This window comes from Erinaceus europaeus, chromosome 1, assembly GCF_950295315.1.
Source record: "Erinaceus europaeus chromosome 1, mEriEur2.1, whole genome shotgun sequence".
Classification (NCBI taxonomy): domain Eukaryota; kingdom Metazoa; phylum Chordata; class Mammalia; order Eulipotyphla; family Erinaceidae; genus Erinaceus; species Erinaceus europaeus.
The window spans coordinates 35,373,032-35,400,707 of record NC_080162.1 but is presented as its reverse complement, the minus strand read 5'-3'; the positions used below and the strand labels follow the sequence as shown (position 1 = coordinate 35,400,707).

At 36.9% G+C, this 27,676-nt stretch overlaps 1 long non-coding RNA gene across 1 annotated transcript in view; it reads right to left on the bottom strand.

Annotated features, from left to right (window-relative positions):
- Positions 1-26,527, bottom strand: part of LOC132541796 (uncharacterized) — a 148,277-nt gene extending 121,750 nt beyond the window's left edge. The window contains exon 1 of the long non-coding RNA XR_009552875.1: positions 26,472-26,527. This is a non-coding gene — a long non-coding RNA (uncharacterized LOC132541796). The remainder of the gene's footprint in view (positions 1-26,471) is intronic.
- Positions 26,528-27,676: the final 1,149 nt, after the last annotated feature.

Genomic DNA, 27,676 nt, shown 5'->3' with positions numbered 1-27,676 from the left:
ATGTCTTCTGGAAGTCCTTTCTGGAATTTAGGGTTTCTGTTGAGAAATCAGCTGATAGTTTTATGAGGATTCCTTTGTAGGTGACTTTTCCTTTTCACCTGATGATTGTAAAATTAACTTTTTTTTTTTGGAAATCACTTATTCTTTTTATATTTCTTTTTTATTTATTTTTTGTTTGTAAAAAGGAAACATTGACAAAACCATAAGATAAGAGAGGTACAACTTCACACAATTCCCACCACCAGAACTCTGTATCATATACCCTCCCTGATAGCTTTCCTATTCTTTATCCCTTTGGAAGTATGGACCCAGCGTCATTATGGGGTGCAGAAGGTGAAGGTCTGGCTTCTGTAATTGCTTTCCTGCTGAATGTGGGCATTGACCGGCCAATCCATACTCCCATGCTGTCTCTCTCTTTCCCTAGTTCTGGGGTGGGGGGGAACCTCTGGGGAATCAGAGCTCCAGGACACATTAGTGGGTTGTCTGTCCAGGGAAGTCTTGCTGGCATCATGGTAGCATCTGGAACCTGGAGGCTGAAAAGAGAGTTAACATGTAAAGCCAAACAAATTGTTGACTAATCATGAACCTAAAGGCTGGAGTAGTGCAGATGACGAGTTGGGGGTGGGGTTCTATTTTGTAGATAGCTGCCAGTCTCTTCTCCTTATTAAGCTATTGCAGTCCTTGCTTTGATAAGGTTAGATTTGGAGTGAGTGAGGATGGAACTGTAATAGGAAGTCGGTGAGGAAGGTCTTTAAGTCTAACAAGACATTATTTCTTTTTTTTTTCTGATTTTTTTTCATTGGGGAATTAATGTTTTACATTCAACAGTAAGTACAATAGTCTGTACATGCATAACATTCCCCAGTTTCCCATATAACAATACAACCCCCACTAGGTCCTCTGAATCCTTCTTGGACCTATATTCTCCCCACCCACCAACCCCAGAGTCTTTTACTTTGGTGAGATTATTTCATTATGAACTTCATACTGACTCACTGTAGATTATTATATACTTTTACTTCCAGGTATATATTTTGCCCTAATTTATGGATATATATGAACATATGTCCTATCTTGCGGGACCTGGTCTATATATAGGTTTTGGGACTTTGTTAGGAAGTGAACCACCTGGAATGGAATTAGACAATCCTATGCAAGGAAAGGTCTCACCTGAATAATGAGGCTGAAGGGTTGACATTCCACGCCTGACATCTCTGGACACAGTCTGAAGTGAAGCATGCTGAGGTGGTACTCGGTGCGTTGATTAGGTTGGGATCAGTAGATGCAATATAATTTGGTATGAATTGAGAGAAGCATGCAGGAAAGTGAGCCCCATCCAAGAGATTCCAGGACTGGGGGAAATATAGTCTCTATAGTGGAAATGTAAACTTCCTACTGTCTTAGGATTTATGAAGATAATCGATAGTTATTGCTATAATCATATTATTGGGCAACTGGGTTAACTTTGAAAAATCTCTTTGTTAGGATTTGGTGTATCATACACAATATCACCATAATTTATGTCCTTTGACATTATTTGTATATAGTTGTGCCACCGGTTGCTTCTGTTTTCCCTGGTCAGTCTCAGCTTTTAAGAGAGTCAACATATTAAAGACTCACCCTATGGTCTGTGCATTAAAAAATTAAGACAGGGAGTAGGGCAATAGCACAGCGGGTTAAGTGCATGTGGCACTAATCATTATGTAATGGCCTTGCCTATCTCTTATTACTTTATTTAATTTAAAATCTATTGTGTCTGATATGAAGATGGCTGTTCCTGCCTTTTTGTGTGGTCCATTAGGCTGTAGGATAGTTTACCATTCTTTCACTTTAAATCTGTGTTTGTCTTATTGGGTCAGGTGGGATTCTTGCAAGCAGCATATGGTTATATATTTTCTGATCCATCTTCTCACTCTGTGTCTTTTAATGGGTGATATTAAGCCATTTATTTTTATTGATATTATGGATATAAAGTATTATAGTGCCATTATTCAATATATATATATATATATATATATATATATATATATATATATATATTTGCTTTACTTTACCTTTATTTCCAGCAAGACAGCCTTTTTATTATTAATTAACTTTTTTTATTTAAGAAAGGATAAATTAACAAATCCATAGGTTAGAAGGGGTACAACTCCACACAATTCCCACCACCCAATCTCCATATCCCACCCCCTCCCCTGATAGCTTTCCCATTCTCTATCCCTCTGGGAGTATGGACCCAGGGTCATTGTGGGTTGCAGAAGGTAGAAGGTCTGGCTTCTGTAATTGCTTCCCCGCTGAACATGGGCATTGACTGGTCGGTCCATACTCCCAGTCTGCCTCTCTCTTTCCCTAGTACAGTGGGTCTCTGGGGAAGCGGAGCACCAGGACACATTGGTGGGGTCTTCAGCCCAGGGAAGCCTGGCCAGCATCCTGATGACATCTGGAACCTGGTGACTTAAAAGAGAGTTAACATACGAAGCCAAACAAGTTGTTGAGCAATCATGGACCCAAAGCTTGGAATAGTGGAGAGGAAGTGTTAGGGGGATACTCACTGCAAACTCTAGTGTACTTCTGCTTTCAGGTATATATTTTGCAGTAGTTTATGGATACGTGTGAACAAATGCACTCTCTCACAGAAACTGGAGTATATCTAGGTTTTGGGACTTTGTTAGAAAGTGAAACATCTGGGATGGAATTAGATAATACTATGAAAGGAAAGGTCTCACCTGAGTAATGAAGCTGAAGGGTTGTCATTCCACACGTGAAGTCTCTGGACACAGTCTGAGCTGAAGCATGTTGAGGTGGCAATCGTTGTGTTGATTAGGTTGCAATTGGCAGATGCAATATTATTTCATATAGATTGGGAGAGGCATATGGGAAAGTGGGCCCTATCCAAAGGTTCCAGGTCTGGGGGAAGTAGAGGCTCTATAGTGGAGATGTAAGCTTCCTGCTGTCTTAGGGTTCAAAAAGACTAAGGCTAGTTAATATTATCATCACATTATTTGGTAATTGGGTTAACTTTGAAAAGTCCTTCTGTTTAGGGTTTGCTGTACAGCACCCAGTATCTTGTATATATCTGTGCTATTGGTTGCTTCTGATCTACTTGGTCTAGGCTTTTGAGAGAGTCCGCATATCAAATACACAGCCTATATATTTAAAAGACTCGGTCTGTGTTTTAAAAACTTCGAGACATACAATTAATTTTCCCCCTCTCATATTAATTAACTAATGATTTATATGACTACACTTTACTAGGAGTGTACATAAACACCATTCCCACCACCAAAAGACTGTGACCCATCCCTCCCACCTACTCCCACCCCCCACTGGCCCAGGAAGCTGCATGTCTACCCCTCACCACAGGGTTTTTACTTTGGTGCCCTACTTACAATTTAGTCAGGTCCTCTTTTAGTTTCCCTTTCAGATCTTCTTTCTCAACTTCTGTTGATGAGTGGAATCATCCCATACTCATCTTTATCTTTCTGACTTAGCTCACCTAACATAATTCCTTCTAGCTCTGTCCAAGATGGGTCAGAGAAGGTGGGTTCACTGTTCTTGATAACTGCATAGTAATCCATTGTGTATATATACCACAGCTTTCTCAGCCAATCGTCTGTTGTTGGGCACCTGGGTTGCTTCCAGGTTTTAGCTATTATGAATTGAGCTGCTATGAACATAGGAGTACACACCTCTTTTTGGTTGGGTGTTATGGAGTCCTTGGGGTATAACCCCAGGAGAGGAATTACTGTATCATATGGAAGGTCCATGTCTAGCCTTCTGAGAGTGTTCCAGACTGCTCTCCACAGAGGCTGTACCAATTTACATTCCCACCAGCAATGTAAAAGGGTTCCTCTGTCCCCACAACCTCTTCAGCATTTGTTGCTGCTGTCCTTTTTGATATATGACATTCTTACGGGAGTGAGGTGGTATCTTAGTGTTGTCTTAATTTGCATTTCTCTGACCATCAGTGACCTAGAGCAGTTTTTCATATGTTTGTTAGCCATTTGGATCTCCTCTGAAGTGAATGTCTTGTTCATATCCTCTGCCCATTTTTGGATGGGGTCATTTGCTTTTTTGGTGCTAAGTTTGCCGCGCTCTTTATATATTTTGGTGATTAGTTTCTTTTCTGATGTATGGCATGTGAAGATCTTCTCCCATTCTGTGAGAGGTCTCTTTGTTTGTTTAATAGTTTCTTTGGCTGTGCAGAAGCTTTTCAATTTGATGTAGTTCCATTGGTTTGTTTCTGCTTAGTCTTCCTTGCAATTGGATTTGATTCATCAAAGATGTCCTTGAGGTGTAGGTGGGAAAGTGTTTTACCAATGTTTTCCTCTAAGTATTTGATTTGGTCTAATATCCAGGTCTTTGATCCATTTGGAGTTGATTTTTGTTTCTGGTGAGATAAAGTGGTTCAGTTTTATTCTTCTGCATGTTACAACCCAGTTTTCCCAGCACCATTTATTGAAGAGAGCCTCCTTCTTCCATTTCATACATGGGCCCCCTTATCAAAGATTAGATGTCCTTAGCTGTGGGGGTTTAGCACTGAGCTTTCAATTCTGTTCCACTCGTCTGTGTGCCTATTTTTATTCCAGTACCATGATGTTTTGATGATGATGGCATTATAATAAAGTTTGAGGTCTGGGAGTGTGATGCCTCCATTTCTGTTTCTTTTCCTCAAGATGGTTTTGTCAATTCTAGTTGTTTTCTGGTTCTAGATAAATGATTGTAGTTTTTATTCTATTCTCTTAAAGAAGTTTGGTGGAACTTTGATGGGTATTGCAATAAATTTGTATATTGCTCTGGGCAGAATATTCATTTTGATGAAATTTATTCTTCTGATCCGTGAGCATGGGATGTCTTTCCATTTCTTGGTATCAGTTTCTATTTCCTTGAGTAGCGAATCATAGTTTTCAGTATATAAGTCTTTCACTTGTTTGGTCAACTTTATACCTAGGTATTTGATTGATTTTGCTGAAACAGTAAATGGGAGTGCTTTCTGGATGTCTTGTTCTTCAGATTTAGTGTTTGTATAAAGAAATGCCACTGATTTTTGTACATTGATTTTTTTTAGCCTGATACCTTGCTATATTACCTAATAACTTCCAGTAGTTTTCTGCTGGATTCTTTAGGTTTTTCTATGTATACTATCATATCATCTGCAAATAGTGAGAGCTTGACTTCTTGCCTTCCGATCTGTATTCCTTTGATTTCTTTCTCTTGCCTGATTGCTACGGCAAGAGCTTCCAATACTATGTTGAAGAGTAATGGTGACAGTGGACAGCCCTGTCTAGTCCCTGATCCGAGGGGCAATGCTTTCAGCTTCTGTCCATTGAGTATGATGTTGGCTGTAGGTTTGTTATATATAGATTCCACTATCTTGAGGAATTTCCCAACTATTCCCATTTTTTGTAGAGTTTTCAGCATGAATGGGTGTTGGGTATTGTCAAAGGCTTTCTCTGCATCTATTGAGATAATCATGTGGTTTTTGGCTTTGCTTTTATAGATGTGGTGAATGACATTGATTGACTTACAGATGTTGAACCAGCCTTGCAGTCCTGGGATGAATCCCACTTGGTCGTGATGAACAATCTTTTTGATATGTTGCTGTATCTTGTTGGCCAAGATCTTGTTTAATATTTTGGCATCTATGTTCATCAGAGATATTGGTCTTTAGTTTTCCTTTTTTGTTATGTCCCTATCAGCTTTTGGTATCAGGGTGATGTTGGCTTCATAGAAAGTGGAAGGGAGTATTCCTGTTTCTTCAATCTTATGGAAAAGCTTCAGAAGTATGGGTACTAACTGTTTCCTGAAGGTTCTGTAGAATTCATTTGTGAAGCCATCTGGTCCTGGACTTTTGCTGTTGGGGAGGTTCTTAATAATGGTTTCAATTTCTTTGTCTGTGATTGGTGCATTTAGATTTTGTAGTACTTCTTGGTTCAGTTTTGGAAGGGCATATGCTTCTAGGAATTGTTCCATTTCTTCCAGATTCTCTAACTTGGCGTATAGTTCTTCATAGAAGTTTCGCAGGATTCTCTGGATTTCTGTGGTGTCAGTTGTGATATCTCCTCCATCGTTTACAATTCTATTAATTTGAGTCTTCTCTCTTTTTTGTTTGGTGAGTCTGGCTAGGGGTTTGTCAATTTTGTTTAATCTTTCAAAGAACCAACATTTGGCTTCATTGATATTTTGTATGGTTCTCTTATTTTCGATGTTGTTTATTTCGGCTCTAACTTTAGTGATTTCTGTCCTTCTGGTTGCTTTAGGGTTCCTTTGTTCCTCTTCCTCTAGGACCTTGAGGTGTGCAGTAAGGTCGTTCATTTGAGCTTTCTTTTGTTGTTTAATATGTGATTGTATGACTATAAGTTTCCATCTCAGTACTGCTTTAGCTGTGTCCCAAATATTTTGATAGGTTTTGTCTTCATTTTCATTTGTTTCCAGGAACATTTGAATTTCCTGCTTGAGTGACTCTCTGACCCAGTGGTTCTTAAGGAGTATGCTGTTTAGTTTCCAAATTCTGTGACTTTTAATAATTGTCTGTTTGTTGTTAATTGTTAGTTTTACTCCACTGTGGTCTGAGAAGATACTTGGGATGATTTCAATGCTCTTGAATTTATTGATGCTGTCTTTGTGGCCTAACATGTGGTCTATCTTTGAGTATGTGTTATATGGATTTGAAAAGAAGGTGTATTCCAGTTTTTTAGGGTGAAGGACTCTGAAAATGTCCAAGAGGTCTATTCTATCAATCTCTTCATTTAATTCTCTTGTATCTTTGTTGATTCTCTGCTTTGTTGATCTATCTAAGTGTGAGAGTGGGGTACTGAAGTCTCCTACTATTATTGTATTACTATTGATGTATTTTTGAAATTCTTTCATTAAGTGCTTGACGTATTTAGATGGTCCCTCATTGGGTGCATAGATGTTAATGATTGTTAAGTCTTCTTGGCTGATTGATCCTCTAATAATTATGTAATATGTTGCCTATCTTTTATTATGTAATATGTTGCCTATCTTTTATTACTTTATTTAATTTAAAATCTATTGTGTCTGAGATGAGAATGGCTTTTTTTTCATGCCTTTTTTTGTAGTCCGTTAGCCTGTTTGATAGTTTTCCATCCTTTCACTTTACGTCTGTGTTTATCTTGTTGTGACAGATGGGATTCTTGCAAGCTGCATTTGGTTGGGTTATGTTTTCTGATCCATCCCCCCACTCTGTGCCTTTTGATGGCTGAGATTAAGCCATTGACATTTACTGATATTATGGATTTAATGTATTGTAATGCCATTGTTTAAAAAAAATTTTGTTTGCTCTGATATATTGTAAGTATTATAGAGATGTTCTTGTTTATAAGAGGTTGTTTAGAACCTCTTTCAGGGATGTTTGGTGATGGTTGCCTTCTTTAACTTGTGCCTCTCTGAAAAGGTTTTTATCCCTCCATCTAGTCTGAATGAAAGTCTAGCAAGATATATTATCCTTGGTTGAAACCCCTTTTCATTGAGGGCTCTATAGATGTCTTGCCATTCCCTCCTGGCTTTTAGAATCTGAGTGGAGAAATTTGCTGATAGTCTTATGGGTTTTACTCTGTATGTGACATTTGTTTTTCTTTTGCAGACTTTAGGATCCTTTCTTTATCCTTACTTATTTTCATTGTAACAATGATATGTCTTGGTGTTTTCATGTCTGGGTTGATTCTGTTTGGGACTCTTTGGAGCTCTTGAAGGTTAATGCCCTTTTTGTTGTTTAGGTTTGGGAAGTTTTCTTCTACTATTTCCTCTAGAATGTTTACTTTCCCTTCCTCTCTTTCTTCCTCTGGAAAGCCAGTTATAAGAATGTTACTCAAGGGAGCTAGTACTCTCCTTGAGGGTCTCATCTGTTGTTACCCTAATTCTGATAGCTCTTTCCTTCATAGTTGTCTTCATTTCTTTGGTTAATAGGTTTCTTATTGTTTGCATCCTTTTCTTACCTATGATTACTTCTGATTGATTTGGAGTTTCTTCTGGGCTCCTTCCCTGATTCACTATGGTAGCAGTTTTATTTTCTCTTAATTTAATCATTTTTTAAAATTGATTTAGTTTGTATATTCTTCTATTCTGTCATTCCTCAGTTCTTTTATTTTGAGTACCAGACACAGTATACTAAAGACTTTTCACAAATGTAGTCACAAACCTCAGAAATTACAACAATAGCTACTGAAGCTAGGATTGATGTAGTTCAACCAATACCAGTTAGCAAAAAACACCTCCAGTCCAAGAAAAAATAGCAACCAAAATATTAAAAAAAAAAGAGAGAAAGGAAAAAAGGGAAAGCAAGAGTAGACAATTATGCATATCTACTGTCCACTATAAGTTCTAGGGATAGAAAGAGGAGAAAGGAAAGTAGAAAAGAGAGACACACAGACACACACTCAGAGAGGGTTCACTCTGAGTCACATTTCTTCCACAAAATAATTCACAAATGAATGTCAATCAATTCAGAAGCAAAAGAACAAAGAAAAAAAGGAAAAAAGCAAAGAGCAGTGAAAGGAAAGAGGTTTTTTTTAAAAAAAAATTTTCTAGGAGGAGAGAAAAAGATAGTTGGAGAGGAGAGTGAGAAAGAAACAAGTTACTCTCACAATGTATAGGACACCCAGTCACCTATCAACATAAAAAGCAACAACAGTTAATTTTGGTTAACCTAAGGAGGAGGGAAAAGGGACACACACATATAATAATAGTAATAATAAAATAGAATAGAATAAATAACCCTAACAGTCAGTCTGCAGCTTGGACTAACCCATATTGGCTTCATGCAAAAAGGTAACCAATTATTATTATTTTTTTATTTCTTTATTGGGGAATTAATGTTTAACATTCAACAGTAAATACAATAGTTTGTACATGCATAACATTCCCCAGTTTCCCATATAACAATACAACCCTCACTATGTCCTCTGTCATCCTTCATGTACCTGTATTCTCCCTACCCACCCACCCCAGAGTCTTTCACTTTGGTGCGATATGACAATTCCATTTCAGGTTCTACTTGTGTTTTCTTTTCTGATCTTGTTTTTCAACTTCTGCCTCAGAATGAGATCATCCCATATTCATCCTTCTGTTTCTGACTTATTTCACTTAACATGAATTTTTCAAGGTCCATCCAAGATCGGCTGAAAATGGTGAAGTCACCATTTTTTACAGCTGAGTAGTATTCCATTGTGTATATGTACCACAACTTGCTCAGCCACTCATCTGTTGTTGGACACCTGGGTTGCTTCCAGGTTTTGGCTATTACAAATTGTGCTGCCAAGAACATATATGTACACAGATCTTTTTGGATGGATGTGTTGGGTTCCTTAGGATATATCCCAAGGAGAGGAATTGCAGGGTCATAGGGTAGGTCTATTTCTAGCCTTCTGAGAGTTCTCCAGATTGTTCTCCAGAGAGGTTGGACCAATTTACATTCCCACTAGCAGTGTAGGAAGGTTCCTTTGACCCCACACCCTCTCCAGCATTTGCTGCTGTTACCTTTTCTGATGTATGACATTCTCACAGGAGTGAAGTGGTATCTCACTGTTGTCTTTATTTGCATTTCTTTGACAATCTGAGACTTGGAGCATTTTTTTCATGTGTTTCTGGGCCTTTTGGATCTCTTCTGTGGTGAATATTCAAGACAACCAATTATTAGTAGTATAATTAAGAAAAAAAATGCCTCCATGTAGTCTTTCCCAGGCAGGGTTGAGGCTTTGATTGTTCAGGTATTTTGTCACTCAAATAGAGCTCCATCCACCTAAAAGAGAGAGAGAGAGAGAGAAGAAAAAGAAAAAGAAAGAGAAAAAGAAAGAAAAAGAAAAAGAAAAAGAAAAAGAAAAAGAAAAAGAAAAAGAAAAAGAAAAAGAAAAAGAAAAAGAAAAAGAAAAAGGTTTGGAATGACACCCCTGCTGTGCCAGGAATCTTGGTAAAGAAAATAGCTCTGCAGGAAGTCTGCTAGGAGCAGCTGGCCAGACCTTCTGTAGAGGAGGAGGGGTGGTGAGTTCAGAAACAATGAAGGCAAAAATTTTCTTTCCTTTGTATATTTGGCTTCTCTTTGCCATCCCAAGAGTGGGTTATAGGATTGTTTTTTGGTGTCACCCTGACCACCCCATTCACCCTTTCATCGATGCACCAGTCATCCTACCCTCTCCAGAGAATCCCAGGTTGTAAACTGCTTTTTTTTTGGAGCTCATGCCAGGTGTTGTTTCCAAGTGGCCATCTTGACTTCACCTCTCCAAAAATTAATTTTTTATATCTTTGTCATTTGAATTAGTATCTGTCTGTGCACTTGGTTTGTGTTTATTTTGTTTGGAACTCTTAGAGATGCTTAAAACTGATAGTCTATCTGTTTCTTCAACTTGGGGAAATGTTCTTAACTATTATTTCTTCAAATAAAAATTCAGTCTCTTTCATGGGCAAGGGGGAAAGTTAATGAAGGGTTGGGGATACAGTGCCCTATGATGGAGGAGTATGAATGTTTGGTGGAGGGTGAAGTATGCAGACATCTGTCCTGGGGGAGTTGTGGAACTGCACCTTTGTGACAACAACAATGCTATAGGTCAACATACCTCAATAGAATAATCTTAAAAATAAATTAAAGCTAGAAATACTTTCAAATTAAAAGAGAATTCCGTTCTTTGTTCTCTATCTCTCCCTTTTGGCACCCTTATGATCAAGTAACCTTGTTTTTGATGCTGCCCCATACCTCTTTTACATCCACATTTGTTCTTTTCCTTTTTGTTGTTTGTTGTTTATGGTTTCCTCCATCTCAACACTTTGATCATTAGTTTCTGTCCTTTGGCTTGTGGTCTTCTCTACTTTTGTTACCATCATTGTATGATTATTTACATTTTTTTTTGTTGGGCGGAATAATAGTTTACAATTGACAGTTAATACAATTGTTGGTATATATGTAAAATTTCTCAGTTTTCTGCCAAACATTCTAAATTGCCACCGAGGTCCTCCTCAACCTTCTTGCACTAGGACCCAAACTTACCTCCCTGTCCCGGAGTCCTTTACTTAGATGCAATGTACCAAACCAAGTCCAAGTTCAACTATGTGTTTCTCCTCTCTGTTCTTATTTCTCAACTTCTGTCCATGAGTGAGATCATCATATATTCATACTCTTTCTAGCTTATCTCACATGTTATCTTCAAACTCCATCCAAGATGGGGTGAAGAAGGTGAATTTAGCATTACTCATAGCTGTATATATAACACAAATTGTTCAGTCACTCATCTGTTGTTGGACACCTGAATTGTTTCCAGGCTTTGGTTATCACAAATTGTGCTGCTATTAACACAGATATACATAAATCTCTTTGGATGGGTGTATTTGATTCCTTAGGATGTACTCCCAGGAGAGGAACTATAAGGTCATAGGGTAGGCCCATTTCTAACCTTCTGAGAGTTTTCCAGACTGATCCTCACAGGGGCTGGGCCAATTTACCTACCCTCTAGCTGTGCAAGAGTGTTCCTTTGTCCCCACAACCTCTCCAATATTTGTTGCTACCTTTTCTGATGTATGACAGTCTCACAGGGGTAAAGTGGTATCTTATTGTTGCCATTATTTACATTTCTCTGGCAATCAACAAACTGGAACAAAATTCTAGGCAACAAGATACAGCAATATATTAAAAAGATTGTAGTACATCACAACCAAGTGTGATTTATCCCAGGGATGTGAGACTGGTTCAATATATGTAAATCAGTCAGTGTGATCCACCACATACATCAATCAATAAAAAAAAAAAAAACATAAACCACATTATTATCTCATGAGATGCAGAGAACATCTTGCTCTCTCTCTTCCAGGTATAATTGATACATGAATATAGTTTATCTCTCCATGACAGGGGTCTGCACAGCACTCCCACCACCTACTCAAGTTTCTCTTCACCTTAATGTCCTGGGACCTGACATCTTATGAATGTTTTTCTTTCTTATGAAAATTTCTAAGAACAGGTTATATAACTATGTAGATAAATGTTTTCATTCAGAATAATTATTTATCACATGTGTGATGTATTTTTACATGAGACTGCAAATAAAAGAGGAATTAAGAGAGAAATCAGAGCATAACTCTTGTATGTGGGACTGGAGATCAGCCAGAAACCTCAGACATGCTAATCTGATACTCTACTAGTTGAATTATTTCCACAGCCATCACATTTTTATTTTTCTTGTGTATGTTAGAATTGCTGGACTACAAAGAAACCGTACTATTTTACTTTATTTGAGTCAATCCCCAAATGTTCTCCAAAGTACTATTTTATAGCCTTCCTGAAATGGGTAAATTTTAGTTGCTTTGCATTCCTGACAACATTAGCAGCACAAACCATAATGACTTGGGTCATTCTAGTGGGTGTGAAATGGCATCTTGTTTTAAACTGAGTTTCTCTAATGACTAATGGTATTAAGAGCATTTTGGTGTGTTTATTGTCCATTTAATTTTCCTCTTTTTGTGAAGTGTCTGTTCAAGTAGTCTTTACTATCTTAATAGGGGTGTTTTACACTATTGATTTGTTGGAGTTATTCAAACATCTGGACATGTCTTTTGTTAATTAAAGGCATTTTGGGTATTTTCTCCCTTTCAGAAACTGTATACTAATTTCCCTAATTGTGCCTTTAAAATAGCAACTTTTAAACATTTTAATGAATTCTATTTACCCCTTCTTATTTGTTTTTATTTTTACATATTTTGTTTTATGTAAAGTGTCTTGACCTATCTCAGTGTTGTTTATTTTCCTAGAGTCTATATTATGGCTTTTACATTTATGTCCATAATAATAATTGCTGTCATTATTATTATTTTAGTATGAGATAGATGAGGTGATGTTTCCATTCTTGTTCCCCAGATATAGCTTTACAGTTGTTTAAGCATTATTCATTGAAAACACTTTTCCCACTGAGCTGACTTGGTGTCTTTCTCAAAACCCAATGTAGCAATCTGTTTCTAAATATTTCCCTATATCACATTGATTCATGTTGTAATCATCTAATATTTATTTATTTGTTTTCTTGTTTATTATTTTAACCAGGGAAATTCTCATCTTTCCCACTACTACTCATATAATTTTGATATTTACTTTGATTATTATCGAACTGATCTACATTTTATTTTCCTTTGTGATTCATTCATTGACTCATGTACTCATTATAGTTTAATTTCAGGCCATTATGGGATTTTCTAGATATTGTTTCATTATAATATTACAAATGATACAATAGTACTACAATAGTTCAAACTAATTTGTTCAGAGAATATATCCTCTACATTCAGACCTTTCAAATCTATGGTGCTTTTTTATGTTCTATCATTGTTCCCTCTTGATGAATATTCAATGTGGATTTGACTATTCAAGATGATTGGTGGTACGAAGCAAATGTTTTATGACCTTAAACATGTGTTCTTTAATTCTTATAATTATAAGAGAAGTGTGAAAATCTTCAACTAAGAATGTAAATTTGTCTTTCTCTCATCTTTCAGATAATTTTACTTATATTCTCCCAATATTTTATAAATTGTGTAACATTTAGAAATGTATGCCTTCATGAATTTATCTTGAATAATTATAGACTAACTTTCATTATCTCTAGTATTGCTACTTTTCTGAAAATATTTTTTCTGATATTAATGTAAAATTCTTATGTTGCTTTTTGCATGATATATTTTTCCATTTATTTTTGTCCTGTACTCTTGCATCTAGAATGTTTCTAGTAAATATCATACAGTTGGGCCTTGATTATTTTCTCCATTAAATTTGACAGTTTCTGTTTCTTGCATAGAATTAATTTTAATTACTTTAATGTAACAGTCTACATAGTTAAAGTTAGGCCTACAATTTGACCATGATTTTTTAAAATTTTTGTCATTACCAGGACTTCACTGATCTGGGTTTAGTTTTGTTTATTTTTTCTTCTGATATAAAGAAACAGAGAGACAGAAGTATATCACAGCACCAAAGCTCCCTCCAGTGACCTGGGGGGCTGGGTTTGATCATGCTCCCCTTTTGGAGGGATGTTGGGGTCCTAGTGAATGAATATGGAGAAAGACTTTGAATAACGCTGGTGTGGTACACAGGCACCTGTAACTGGAAGATAAGAAGCTGTACTAATGTGGCAGCAACTATCTTATAAATCATTATTTCCCCCCAACAAAGTAATTGACATTAAAAACCTGTTTCATTTATTCCTTGGTCTTTTCTCACTCCTTTCCCATCTTCTATGGGTAAATTGAATATATGTTTTTTAGTAATAAATTGTATCCCCTGTTAAAGCAATTGCCTTCATTAAATTTAGTGATTGTTCTATATATTGTAATATTTATTATTAAAAGATCACAGAAAGTATCAAATAGTATTTTATCATGTAATGTCAATGTAACTTGTGACCACACAACTTGGTCTATTTCCTGAAACATTTTCTATCTTACACATTTATCTTCTGTGTATGTTTAAACACTTCATTACTTCATTGTTAGTGAAGAGTTTGACACAATGTCCCACAATGTCCTTTAGCATTTTTATTTTGGTGGTGTATATCTGCTGGATGTGATATTCCCAAGTTTCTGTCTATTTTAAAATGTCTTTACATCATTTAATTTTGTGGAGCGGCCTCCACACTTTCTAGGAGATCTCAGGAGGCATGTTTACAAAGTATCACTATAATGTCTTTTCTGTATGTATACTTTTATTCATAATAGCTTTGATTTCTACAGTTAGATTCTGATGTTCATAGTTATTTTATTGGTATCTATCCTGCTTTGATTTTGCTGAGGTTCTTGGATTTCTAGGCTGATATCTTCCAGCATTTATTTTTTAGCAATCTCTGATTGTGATTTCAAATATTTTTATCTGCTATGCTTTATCTCCCATACTTTGGAGGGCTCAAGTTATACTTACATTAAACTATTTGGTATTGATTCGTAGCTCAAAGATTCTATCTACTATAAGAAATGACATTTTTTTTCTCTGTGTTTCAGCTTAGTTTATAATTTTCCCTCTTCAACTTCACTGATAATTTTTTTCTTCTGTGCCTATCTTTTATAAATCTCATTGGATAAAACATTTACAGCTCATATAGTGTTTTTCAGTTATTAGTCAATTATAATTTAATATTTTCAATTTTATGTAAAACTTTCACCCATTTATACATGTCACCCATTTTGTTCTAGATCTTTCAATATGCTTATCATAGTTACATTGAAGTCTTTGCCTGTTGATTAGACAATTGGTCATATGTAGGTTTGCTTCTAGTGACTGTTGTTTTGATAATGAGGCAACTTTTCTCTTTTGCATGTCTCATAATTTATTTTTAAACTATTTAAACTTTATAAAGATAGAAATAGAGAAGGGGGGAGGATGAGAAAGGAGGAAAAGGAGAGAGAGGAGGAGAGAAAGATAAATAGATGACAGCACTGAAAATTCCTTTAGTGTAGTAACCTGTAGGAGCAGGTTCAAACCTGGACTGAACATATGAAAAATCAGGTCACCATTCAAGTGACTTATTTCACTGTCCCAGATCTCATAATTTAACATTTTATTCCATTTGTCATGTATAGGAGAGTAGTGGATATTTAATAAAATATATTTATCCCTGAAATGTGACACATCTCTTCCTCTGTTAGGACATTTGTATTGGGGACTGAGCAAATCTCTTCTATGGTACAATTTAATTTGTTCTTGTCTCTGAAAAGATTCATGTCCTTCTGGACATTAGTTCATTTATCCTCATCTCTCATCATAGGGTTAAACACAGGTCTTTTAAACCTATTATTTTGTAGTATGTATGTTGACTTAATTTTTTATTTGATATCAGTGGTCTTATATATTTATACATACTTCTGATGGTAGAATTTTTACCACCTTTGCTACTATTATGATGGTGATAGTTTCTACCAACATTATTTGTCATCAATGTTAATTAACTCAGGAAGATTGTAGGAGTGGAATTATGGAACCTGAGGTATTTGTAGAATAGTATGCTGATTTTTTTTATTGAGCAAGAAAAGGATGTAAGACAGATATTGTTTGAAACCAACTGGGTTTCATATTTAATTCAAAAACTTCACGTCGTGAAGAATTCTTGTCCTGATGGACTTCAAACTATGTAGGATAGAGTTAGCTATGAGTCACATAATAAAAGCGGGCCTATTATATAGCTCAGTCAAAGGAATGAGCTGAATATAGGACCTGCATGGAGGTGCTGGAATTGTTTGATAAAAGTTTCATGTGCTGGGGTTATAAATAAGAAACTGGAAGATATATGTAAAACCCATTTATTCCAGAAGCTTAGGCAAGTGTACTGGGGACAACTGAGTGGGTTCTAAGAACGAGATTTTTTCTGAGACTCCAAGGGACACATTAAATCTATTCCAAGAGTTTTTATTGGACATTCATTATATCTTAGGCTCTGTGTTAGAAGAAATTAATACTAGAATTAATTTTAACAGTGAATACAAATGACTTCCTTGGGTGTTCTTTAAAGCTGTTTATATGTGTTATCTGAGTTTTATTCACCATCTCTTATTAAGGCAGGGATAGTGCTAATTTCCTGATTTATAAATTTAGAGACCCATAAGGAACTTTCTACAGTTCAAAAATGGGAAGTATATCATAATCTAGCATTTAATTCTAAGCCAAATAGATTCAGAACAATCCTGATTTAAAGATGAAGCAATTGAGACACCTTGGCAGGTAATGTCTATTAGACTAAGCATGCTTATCAGCAAACATTATTCTGTTTTCTTTCTTGATCTCTTATGCCTAGAGCAATGTCTGGCATGCAGAGTCTCAATTAATGTTTGAATGAGGAAAGCAATTTATCATTCAGGACCAGACACCAGAATACCAGGATGACATGGTCCTGCTTCTGTTCCCTTTGCCTTAATGTTCTAGGAGAGAGGGACAAATAAATGAAAATATAAAAAGGGCCTTAAAAGGATGAGAGAGAAGTTAGAAACAATGTGATATCCTTGTCGCATCCACTTATATTGCTGCCTTTCTCTTTCATAAGATGGACTGTCTTGATGGTGGGTTTGTACCCACTCATCGTTTATTCTTTTCTGGCTCAGCAAGATGCTCAGTAGCTATCAAGAATAAGTGTCAGTTAGAGGGAGCAGAGATGAGCTCTTCTGACCAAGGCAAAGAGTTTTACAGAGGTGATGATGTCTGAACAGTTTGTTTTAGATAAATTGGACAGGATTTTGCCTGCTGGTAAAGAGGAATGATTTGTGTCTACATAGAACGATAGAATGATGTTGAGATGTCAAGCACTAAAGAACATTTAGTCTTAAGAGAGACTGAGGGAGTCCGAGGAGCAGACTAGAAGGGAATGAGGGGCATAGAAGGAAAGAATGTGAGTATGAGGAGAGATGGGGGGAGGGCAGGGAAGGTATGAAAAGGAGTGTATGTGAAGGGTGAAAGTGAATGATGGGGAAGGAGAGGGGAAGGATGGAGAAGAGAGAAGGTAGAGACTAATTAGAGACAGGATTAATGGGGGAGGAGAAATTAGGGAGGAAGAGGAGCATGAGAGTGACTCCGACATTGCACAAGGCCCTAAACCAGTCATGCCTAAATTCCAACTCCTTAGGCTTCTAAATTAAAAATTCCCACTTTTGATTTATCTCACTTGAATTTGATCCCATATTGACACTGACAGAAATTGTATTTTAATTGATAAGCTTCTGTTTAGTCACTATATCTTAATCTAATTCTCTTATTTGTCTAAAGTAAAAGCTGGCAAACCAAAACAAATACACCAAATACATTTCACTGTTTTTTTTTTTTTTGTAGTTTATGAGCTGAAAATAAGATTATGTGTATATATGTACATATTGTAATGGGGTTTTGGGCATGTGTAATTTCACCCCTACAGGTCACCTTTTTCATTCAGGCAGACAGATGGAGATAGAGATAGAGATAGAGAAAGAGAACATGTAGAGAGAAAGAGATATTACTGTATTGAAGCTTCTTCCATTGCCACCTTACCTCTCATGTACTGTCAGACACCCTACCTGGTGAAATATTTCTCAGTCCCAGTATCACATTTTTACATGGTTGAAACACAAACAAACAGACTGCAAGGAAAGGAGACAGATATGTGGAGAGTGTGAGGTGAGCTTTGTCAGGTGTAAGGAAGGTCAAGGTTATTGTGACCTCCTGGAGCAGAATGCAAAGTGAGTAGCTGTAGGGAAGAGAGATTCAAGGAAGGAGGAACCATGGCTTCAGTCCAGGCAGTGCACCAGAGTCTGTGCCTGAAACTGCTGATGATCCAGGCTCAAGCACGGTACCACTAAAAGTTAGAGCTGAGCAGTACACTGGTCAATCTCTCTCATTGTCTCTCCCTTACTAAATCTGTAAATGGAAAGGAAAAAGAAAACATATCTAGATTTGGGAATTGGGTCAGTTAAATTCATCTAAATGAAGTTTTTTTTTCCCTTGGCATCAATTGCAAATCATGTAGAAAATATCCAAGTCAATCATATATTCCTGCAAGACATATTTTTAAATGCTTATTTATTACTAGACCACAACTCAACTTGGGTTTATAGTAGTGCTTGAGATTGAACCTGGGACTTCAGACACCCAGGCATGAAAGTTGTCTGTATAACCATTGTGCTCTCTGCTCACTCCCAGCAAGACATTGGTTTTTATTTATTTATTTATTTATTTATTTTTAAAATTTATTTTCCCTTTTGTTGCCCTTGTTGTTTAACATTGTTGTGGTTATTGATGTCATCATTGTTGTTGGCTAGGACAGAGAGAAATGGAGAGAGGAGGGGAAGACAGAGAGGGGGAGAGAAAGACAGACACCTGCAGACCTGCTTCACCGCCTATGAAGCAACTCCCCTGCAGGTGGGAAGCCAGGGGCTCGAACTAGGATCCTTCTGCCGGTCCTTGTGCTTTAGACATTGTTTTTTAAAAATTAAAGTTAGTTTATGTTATTCATTGACCAGAATACTGTACAGCTCTGGCTTATTTATGGTGGTGCTGGTGATTGAATTTGGGACTTTGCAACCTCAGTGATAAATGTCTTTTGCATAACCATTAGGCTATCTTTACTACCTAGGAGCACCATGCTAAGGAGAGGCTTCATAAGCGGTGTTGTGGTATAGCTTCTCCTGTTAAAAGTAAGTAAATAAATAAAAAGTCCACCAGTAACAGTGGAATCATGCCTATAAAGAGCCTCAGTAAATACTCTGAAAGCAATAAATAAATAACAGAAGAAAAATAAACAACAAAAAAAAGGCCTCATGACTTGTGATAATTGAAGGGGATTCAGATTTCAGTGTCCTAAATAAACTTTTGTTGAAAGAACACACCATCTAAGGTGACATTATGCCTTAATGAGGCAGAGCAAAGATATTTATTTTGCTGAGACTACATATTTGATATCTGGCTCTTTTCAGAAAACATTTGCCCACCTTAGTTAGTCTAAGGCAGGAAGTATTGACATTTAAAGGTGATTAAAACATGAGCTGTCTTCAGAAGAGTGTGGGAACTCTAACCAATGCTGAGCAAATCTCCAAAGTTTTATAATCTTTTTTTTTCCTGTTCTTCATTTTGTCCAGGTTCTCAGACTCTCTGGGGGCATTGCAAGCACAGAAAACATGACTGGGTGCTCAAGCACCATTCACTGGCCATTGGCTTCAGGCAACCCATACAACCTCTTTACCTCCTGTTACTCATTAGGGAAGAAGGTTATTTAGAAATCCCATTTCTTACTTGATTATAAGGTTAACATGGGGAGTTGAGTGGTGGCACAGCAGGTTAATCTCAGGTGGCTCAAAGTGCAAGGGCCGGTGTAAGGATCCCGGTTCAAGCCCCTGGCTCCCAACCTGCAGGGGAATCACTTCACAGGTGGTGAAGCAGGTCTGTAGGTGTCTTTCTCTCCCCCTCTATCTTCCCTTTCCTCTCTCCATTTCTCTCTTTCCTATCCAACAACGACAACATCAATGATAACTACAACGACAATAAAAAACAACAAGGGCAGCAAAAGGGAAAATAAATAAATAGGTATAAAGGTTAACATGAAATAACAGTGCATGTTTCATCAAAAATATCTTCATCCTTTCTTTTCAAAAAGTTGTTGTTACTGGGGCTTTACCACACTGGGATGACTTCTTTTTTTTTTTTTTTCTTTTTTTTTTTTTAGATAGAGAGAAACAGAAACCAAGGGACATGGGGAAAGATACCACAGCATGGACACTTTCTCCAAGTAGAATTGAGTGTCCTGAGGCTTGAACTTGGCTTGTATTCATTTCAAGGCAGGCACACTATTAGATTGAGCTATTTTGTCAGTGTCCTCTCTCGTCTTGTTCTTGTGAGAAACAATGAAATGAGCTTTGGTGAAATATTATGACACATATATAGAGGAAAATAAAAATACAGTTATTAGCAATGACTTCATGTTTAGTTAAAACCTAAGTGAGTCAATTCATTACACCCCCCTTTGATTTATTAATCTTAATTTGAGAGCTTAATCTATACCCTTTGGAAAATTTGTAATGGTACAAAAATAGTGGGGAAAAAAAAGAATGAAGCTCCCCTGTCTCTTCAACAGTCTTCCATAAAGTAGATAAGATTATCAAATGCACACTTCGGAAGTGGTTTTTGTAGATATTGCTAGTAAGAGTATGACATGTGTATTTGTTTGCATGAGCCTGTGCCCATCCATGTGTGTAGCAATGTGCATGTGTATAACATCTAATCTGTCCCTGGATATGATTGTTTTAAAAAGGCCATTTCCCCCGCATTCATCAGAGATGTGTAAGAATAATGCTATATACAAAACAGAGACTCCCCCAACTCTTCATCTGTACTATTCTAGCCTTTAGGTTCATGATTAATCAACAATTTTTTTGGCTTTGTATGTTAACTCTCTTTTCAGCCACCAGATTCCAGATACTAGCATGATGACAACCAGACTTCCCTGGACAGACAACCCCACCAGTGTATCCTGGAGCTCTGATTCCCCAGAGCACTGCTCCACTAGGGAAAGAGAGAGGCAGGCTGGGAGTATGGATCGACCTGTCAACTCCCATGTTCAGTGGGGAAGCAATTACAGAAACCAGACCTTCCACCTTCTGCATCCCACAATGACCTTGGGTCCACACTTTCAGAGGGTTAAAGAATTGGAAAGCTATCAAGGGAGGGGATGGGATATGGAGTTCTGATGATGGGAATTATGTGGAGTTATACCCCTCTTATCCTATGGTTTTGTCAGTGGTTCCTTTTTATAAATAAATAAATAAATAAATAAATAAATAAATAATGCAAAAAATAGTGAAAGAGAAAATCTTTAAGTTGGACTGTTTGGAAGAATTGCCTTAATCTCCTCCAAAGAACATAGAAAATCTATAGCAAAAGTTGGACAGAGAGAAGCAGAAACCACCATGAAATTCAGATGAAAAGAACTTTCATAGCAAAGAATAAATTCATCACATCTAGGAGAAGAGAGAAAGAGTGTTGCTACTGACCATCAGAAGTCTAGTGTACTACAGCACATCTCAGCATGGGCCAGCAAACTGCAGGAGGAGAGACTTCTAATACCAAACAACTAGAAATGCAAGTTATGGATCTGGGTGCTGGTGCATCTATTAGAATGCATACTTGACCATGCTTAAGGACTGAGTTCAAGCTCCTAGTTCCCAATTCCAGGGGAAAGCTTCATGAGTAGTGAGCCAGTACTGCAGGTGTTCTTCTTTTTCTTTCTCTCTCTACCTTCCCCTTTCCTCTCAATTTATCCCTGTCCTATCAAATAAAAAAAGAAAAAAGAAAAAGAAAAGCATTGCCACTGGGAGTAGTGGATTCATTGTGTTGGTACCAAGGCTCAAGTTACAATGCTGGTGGCAATAATAAAAAAAAGAAAGAAATATTATAAAAATTATTGAACATAGCACTATTTGTAATAGCTAAACAATGGAGGAAAACTAGATATTTATCACCAATGGGGAAATTTAAATAAAAGGTAGTGTTATTTATACAGCAGAGATTACCCATTAATAGCCATGTACAGGCCACAGATGTGAACCACGATGATAGAATAGATAGAATCCAGATATAAGATAGGATGGTGGGTCATCTGGGTGGGGGGAGGTCCAGGTAGTGTCTCTGGGGCAGTGGTCATGTTTTATCACTTGTTCTAGGCATTTGTTACCCAAGTGTATGTGTATTTGATGAAAACTCATCATTAGTATAGTTTGTGTATGTTTCTTCAAATCTGATTTACTTCCATAATGATTTTCCTAGAAAATAAAAAATCAGCTTCAGACCATTTAAACTTAACCCTCATCTTTCAGAGTGGTAAAGACCTTTCTCATACTAATAGTCCACATCTTCCCATCTCTAGCAGTGCTCTACTGTAGCATCAGGTGCTTTCCAGATAGTTGCTGTCAGATGCTATTGTCCAAATATTTTCCAGTCCACCTCTTATAAGCAAACACATTGTTATGAACACAGACAGATGATACCTTGTTGCATGGAGTCAGTTCTGTCTAGTAGACACCAAGAGGCCGGTGAACTGAATCCAGTCCTGTTTGCAAGTGCAAGGGGCCCTGACCCACCCTGTACCTATACAGGCATCTTGCAGGCAAACACTCTGACTGCATAGCCTCCTCTCTGCTAATGGGTATTCCCCAGGCATGCTGCTGTTATTTGCATTTTCTCATTGTCAGGGATGCCCAAGTGTTCTGAATATTAACGAAACTATTCACAGCCTCCTTTGCAGACTTAAAATATTCAGCATTAGACATACTGTTTTGTTCCCATTTCAGCCAAGTTTAGTTTCTCTTAACCAGCTTTGTTTTTATAAAGTAAAATTAATGTATAATTTCAGTGTTTAAATCTCAATTCTCAGCAATTCACGACAGATTGCGAGTGAATATGATTTGTTCGTTAATACCTAATGGGTTGAAATAATTTATTGCGCAAACATTTCCAGGAAAACGACGCCACTTGAGCAAAAAGCAAATCAGGAAATGTTACTTGTTTATCTAATAAACTACCCTAGGGAGAGTGAGTACATTAGCATTGCACAAACTTTTTGACTTATTTATCATCACTATTTATTATTAAAACTTTATCTGTTTCAACTTAGTGAATGGCTGCCTTGGGATACACTGCTTGCAGCAACAACAGCAAAATAAAGTTTATGCAATTTGCATAATATTGTACACAGAATATTAGCTTAGAACAATATGAATCCCTGGATCATCTGCATAGCCCTTTGGTGTTTAATGTTGGTAAATATTTAAATAACAGCAAGTGTGTATAATTATAAAGATTTCTCTTTCTAATCTGCCTAGGATGTATAACTGTTGTAAATCACCTCCCTCACGTAGTTTGGCTCAGAGAACGTGAGTGATGATAAAAAGGCACTTGTTGCTCCTGTTGGCAAGAATGATGAAATTTAGGTACATATGCTAGGAGATAGGATGCTGGGTGTTGCTCTGCCTCCTTTACTATTCTTTAAACCAGCACAGGTGTTTCACACAAACTAGATAATGCCTCTGTCTACCACGGGCATATAGGAATCTCTGGACTTCTGGATCCTCTTTCATGAGAGGGGCTTTGCATTAATGGAAGAAATGGATCATACCTCAGGGTATTTGTGTGCATTCTTTTCTCACAGTGGACTGCCCTCCCCTTACATCCCCTTCTTGTAAGTTCGGTGCCACAGGGAAATTCTCTGTTGTTACTGAACCCTCCATTGTGCACACGTCTCTAGTTTTATCTTCCTGTCAAGCACCTTTATAATGCTTGTATTTCATCTTCACTGTGTACTTGTCAAATGCCTTTCCTCTCCTTCTAATTCTGAGCCTATGATGACAGAATTGTGTCTGTGCTGAGGGTAGCTGTGTCTGAAGGACATTGCATGAAATGTAACAAATGCTGACTTATAATTTTCTTGAATGAAAATGAATAAATGACTACTTGCAGTCATCTATTTAAAATATTTCTACATAATCAACACTTAGTGCTTTATTATCAATCAAATTAGACAAATTAAAAATGAATTATGATGACTAGTGTTGCTGAGAGTTTTAGGATGTAAAGACTAATATTTCAGGAGAATAGCTTTGTGAAGCAAAAGTCTTAAAGTGATTATTTATTTATTTATTTATTTGTTGTTTGGCAAATGCATTCATGGGATTTTATCCTCAAGTAGTAATTTGGGAATTATGTGAATATACTTGGCCCTAAGTATATTCATCACAGTGTTATAAAATTGTGGAAATCTTCAGGCAGCTTAAATGGTCAACAGTAGAGAATTAGATGAGAATTCTGTAATCCAGTTAAGTCATAGAATACCACAAAGAAGCTATAATTGTGACTTTAGAAACAGATGTTTGGGGGCCGGGTGGTGGTACACCTGGTTGAGCACACATGTTACAATGTGCAAGGACCCTGGTTCGAGCCCCTGGTCTCCACCTGCAGGGGAAAAGCTTTGTGAGTGGTGAAGCAGTACTGCAGGTGTCTGTCTGTCTCTCTCTCTCTAGCTCTCCCTACCCTTTCAATTTCTGGCTGTCTCTACCCAATAAATAAATATAATAAAAAGTTAAAAAAAACAAACAGATGTTTATGATAGTTTTTACAGTGGATAAAGTAAACATAGATAGTAACTTGTTATAATCTCATAACTGCATACATGTATATAAATAAGAAGTAAACATGGGAATTGGGCTGTAGCGCAGTGGGTTAAGCGCAGGTGGCTCAAAGCACAAGGACCAGCGTAGGATCCCGGTTCAAGCCCAGGCTCCTCACCTGCAGGGGAGTTGCTTCACAAGTGGTGAAGCAGGTCTGCAGGTGGCTATCTTTCTCTCCCTCTCTCTGTCTTCCCCCTCCTCTCTCCATTTCTCTCTGTCCTATCCAACAATGACAACAATAATAACTACAACAATAAAACAACAAGGGCAACAAAGGGAATAAATAAATAAATAAATATTAAAAAAACCTCAGGAGCTTTCAAAAATAAAAGAAGTAAACATATATTAAAATGTCAAGAAGTCATTATCTGTGGTTTGATGTTTACTTTTAATGAGACACTTATTCAAAATAAAAATGAAAGAAACAAAGTATGCATAGAATTGTTGCATATAGAAAACCATATAGAAAGAGTCCATCTAAATGACTATATAAAGATCACTAATTTGATCATACAATCTAGTCAAATATATGTGAAGGACAAAAAAAAAAAATTCTCAATAATTATGCTGTTAATTATTATATTGCTATTAGTACCAGCAAAGCAATTGGATTAGGAGAAATTAAGGAATTTTGTAAGTAAAAGTAAATAAGACACATAATTAAAAGGAAGATAAATATACAAAATAATTTAAATAACAGGAGGTTCCCGGAAGATGGAGGACTGAGAAGCTGCTAGTGGCTTGAGCTCTGACCACATCTTCTGGAAACGGTAGGATTTTCTGCCTTTAGTAGGCCAGTCAATAAGGGGTCCTAGCGGTGACACCAAGGAGGTGACTATAACTTAATTTGGGTTAAGAAATAGAGTAGAAAAAAAGGGAAAATAAATTTTTTTCCTTTTAACTATTAAGCACGTCCCCTCCCCCATCCCCCCCAATAACCAGTCCCTGGGGACCAGCTCCTAGCAGGCTCCCCTGCTGAGCTTCTGTCTTTACCAAATTACTATCCCACCAGGGATTATCATTCATTATAAGTCTATACCCTTCTGAAACCTCTGGCCTTTTTTTTCTAAGTAGCCAACCCCCCCACCTCAGCCCACATGGTTATTTAAATAATTAAAAATAAATAAATAAATAAAAACTCTTTCCTTTCACTGCTATTTTATGACTGTTCTTTTTCTTATCTTTTTCATGTTTCTCTCTCTTTTTTTCTTTTTCTCATTCTTGTCATCCTTTCTTCCTTAATCCTACAGCTTCCAAAGCCACAGGCCCCAGCCCCCACACCACCAAACAGTGTGCTTTTTTGAATTCACTGACACATTTGGGAATTATTTTGGGGAAGAATTCTGACTCAGTGTGGACTCTCACTGAAAGTATCTCTGCTCAACTTCCCTTCCTCCTTTAGCCACCCCTAGAATATACAGTGGATAGTAGATTTGCATAACTGTCTATTTCAGCTATTCTGTGTAGTACTGAGGTTTTTTTTTTTCTTTCTCATTCTTAACAATCAGCTGCCTCTGATCACGAGGTTTGAGGCAATCTGGGACAGGGTTTTTTTTTTTACCCTGCTCTATTTTATTATTAATATTATATAAAGGCATATATCTTACCCCCCTTTAGGTTGATCAGAATTAACTCTTAGGGTATCTTTCATTGCTAGGGTAGTGGGAATATAATCTGTTGTGGGATGAACTTGTCTCCTTATTCCTACCTCCTCTACAGACTCTCCTCTCCCTCCACCTCCTAGCTAATTAAAAAAATTAAATTAAATTAAAAATAAAATAATAAAAAAAACCTTTCCTTTCACTGCTCTTTAATTACACCTCTTTTTCTTATCTTTTCCCTTTTCTCTCACTTGTCTCTTTTTTTTTTTTATCTTGTCATACACTTCTTCCTTCCTTCTTCTTTGCCTTTCTGAATTCATGAATTATTTTGGGAAAGAAATCTGACTCAGAGTGGACTCTCTATGTGTGTATCTCTGCTCTAGTTCCCTTTCCCCTTTTGTTACCCCTAGAATATACAGTGGATAGTAGATTTGCATAACTGTCTATTCTTGCTATCCCTTCTTTCTTTTCTCTTTCTTCTTCACTGGGATTTGGTTACTATTTTTTCATGTACTGGAGAAATTGTTTGGCTAACTGGTAGTGATTAAACTGCTTCAATACTTGCTTCAGTTGCTACTGTAATTCCTGAGGTTGGTGAGTGCAATTGTCATAAAGGTATTTAGTACAGTGTTTCTTGTACTCAAGACACAACAGCTGAGGAACAATAGAGCATAAAAAAAAGAAACACATAAATCAAGAAAATGGGTAGATCAAAAACAAATAAAACTGCTACTCCAATGAATGGAAGACAATAGCTCAGAAGAAACTACAAATCAGCCAGAAGTAAACATACATAAGAAAAGTATGCAAGCAATAAAAAACTTATTAATCACAGAAATGAAAACAACATTGGAGGAAAGGAATGGCAGTATTAGGGAAACAACAGTTGAGACCCCCAGGAAAATACTGATTATCTTGAGGCAATTAGAGAACTGAAAGCTGAAATAGCTGTAATGAAGAAAGAAGCTGAGGCAAGGGAATGCAGACTAACAGAAGCAGAAAACAGAATTAGTCAGACAGAGGATGAGTTAGAGAAAACTAAGAAAGAGGTGAAAGAGCTTAAAAAGAGATTGAGAGACACTGAAAACAACAACAGAGACATATGGGATGATCTCAAAAGAAGTAACAATCGTATAATTGGCCTGCCAGAGGAAGAAAGAGAGGAAGGGGAAGCAAACATTCTAGAGGAAATAATAGAAGAAAATTTCCCAGACCTGAATAACAGAAAGGACATCAAGATTCAAGAGGCCCAGAGAGTACCAAACAGAATCAACCCAGACCTGAAGACAGCAGGACACATCATAGTCACAATGAGAAGAAGTAAGGATAAAGAAAGGATCCTAAAGGCTGCAAGAGAGAAACAAAAAGTCACATACAAGGGAAAACCCATAAGATTATCTGCAGACTTCTCCACTCAAACTCTA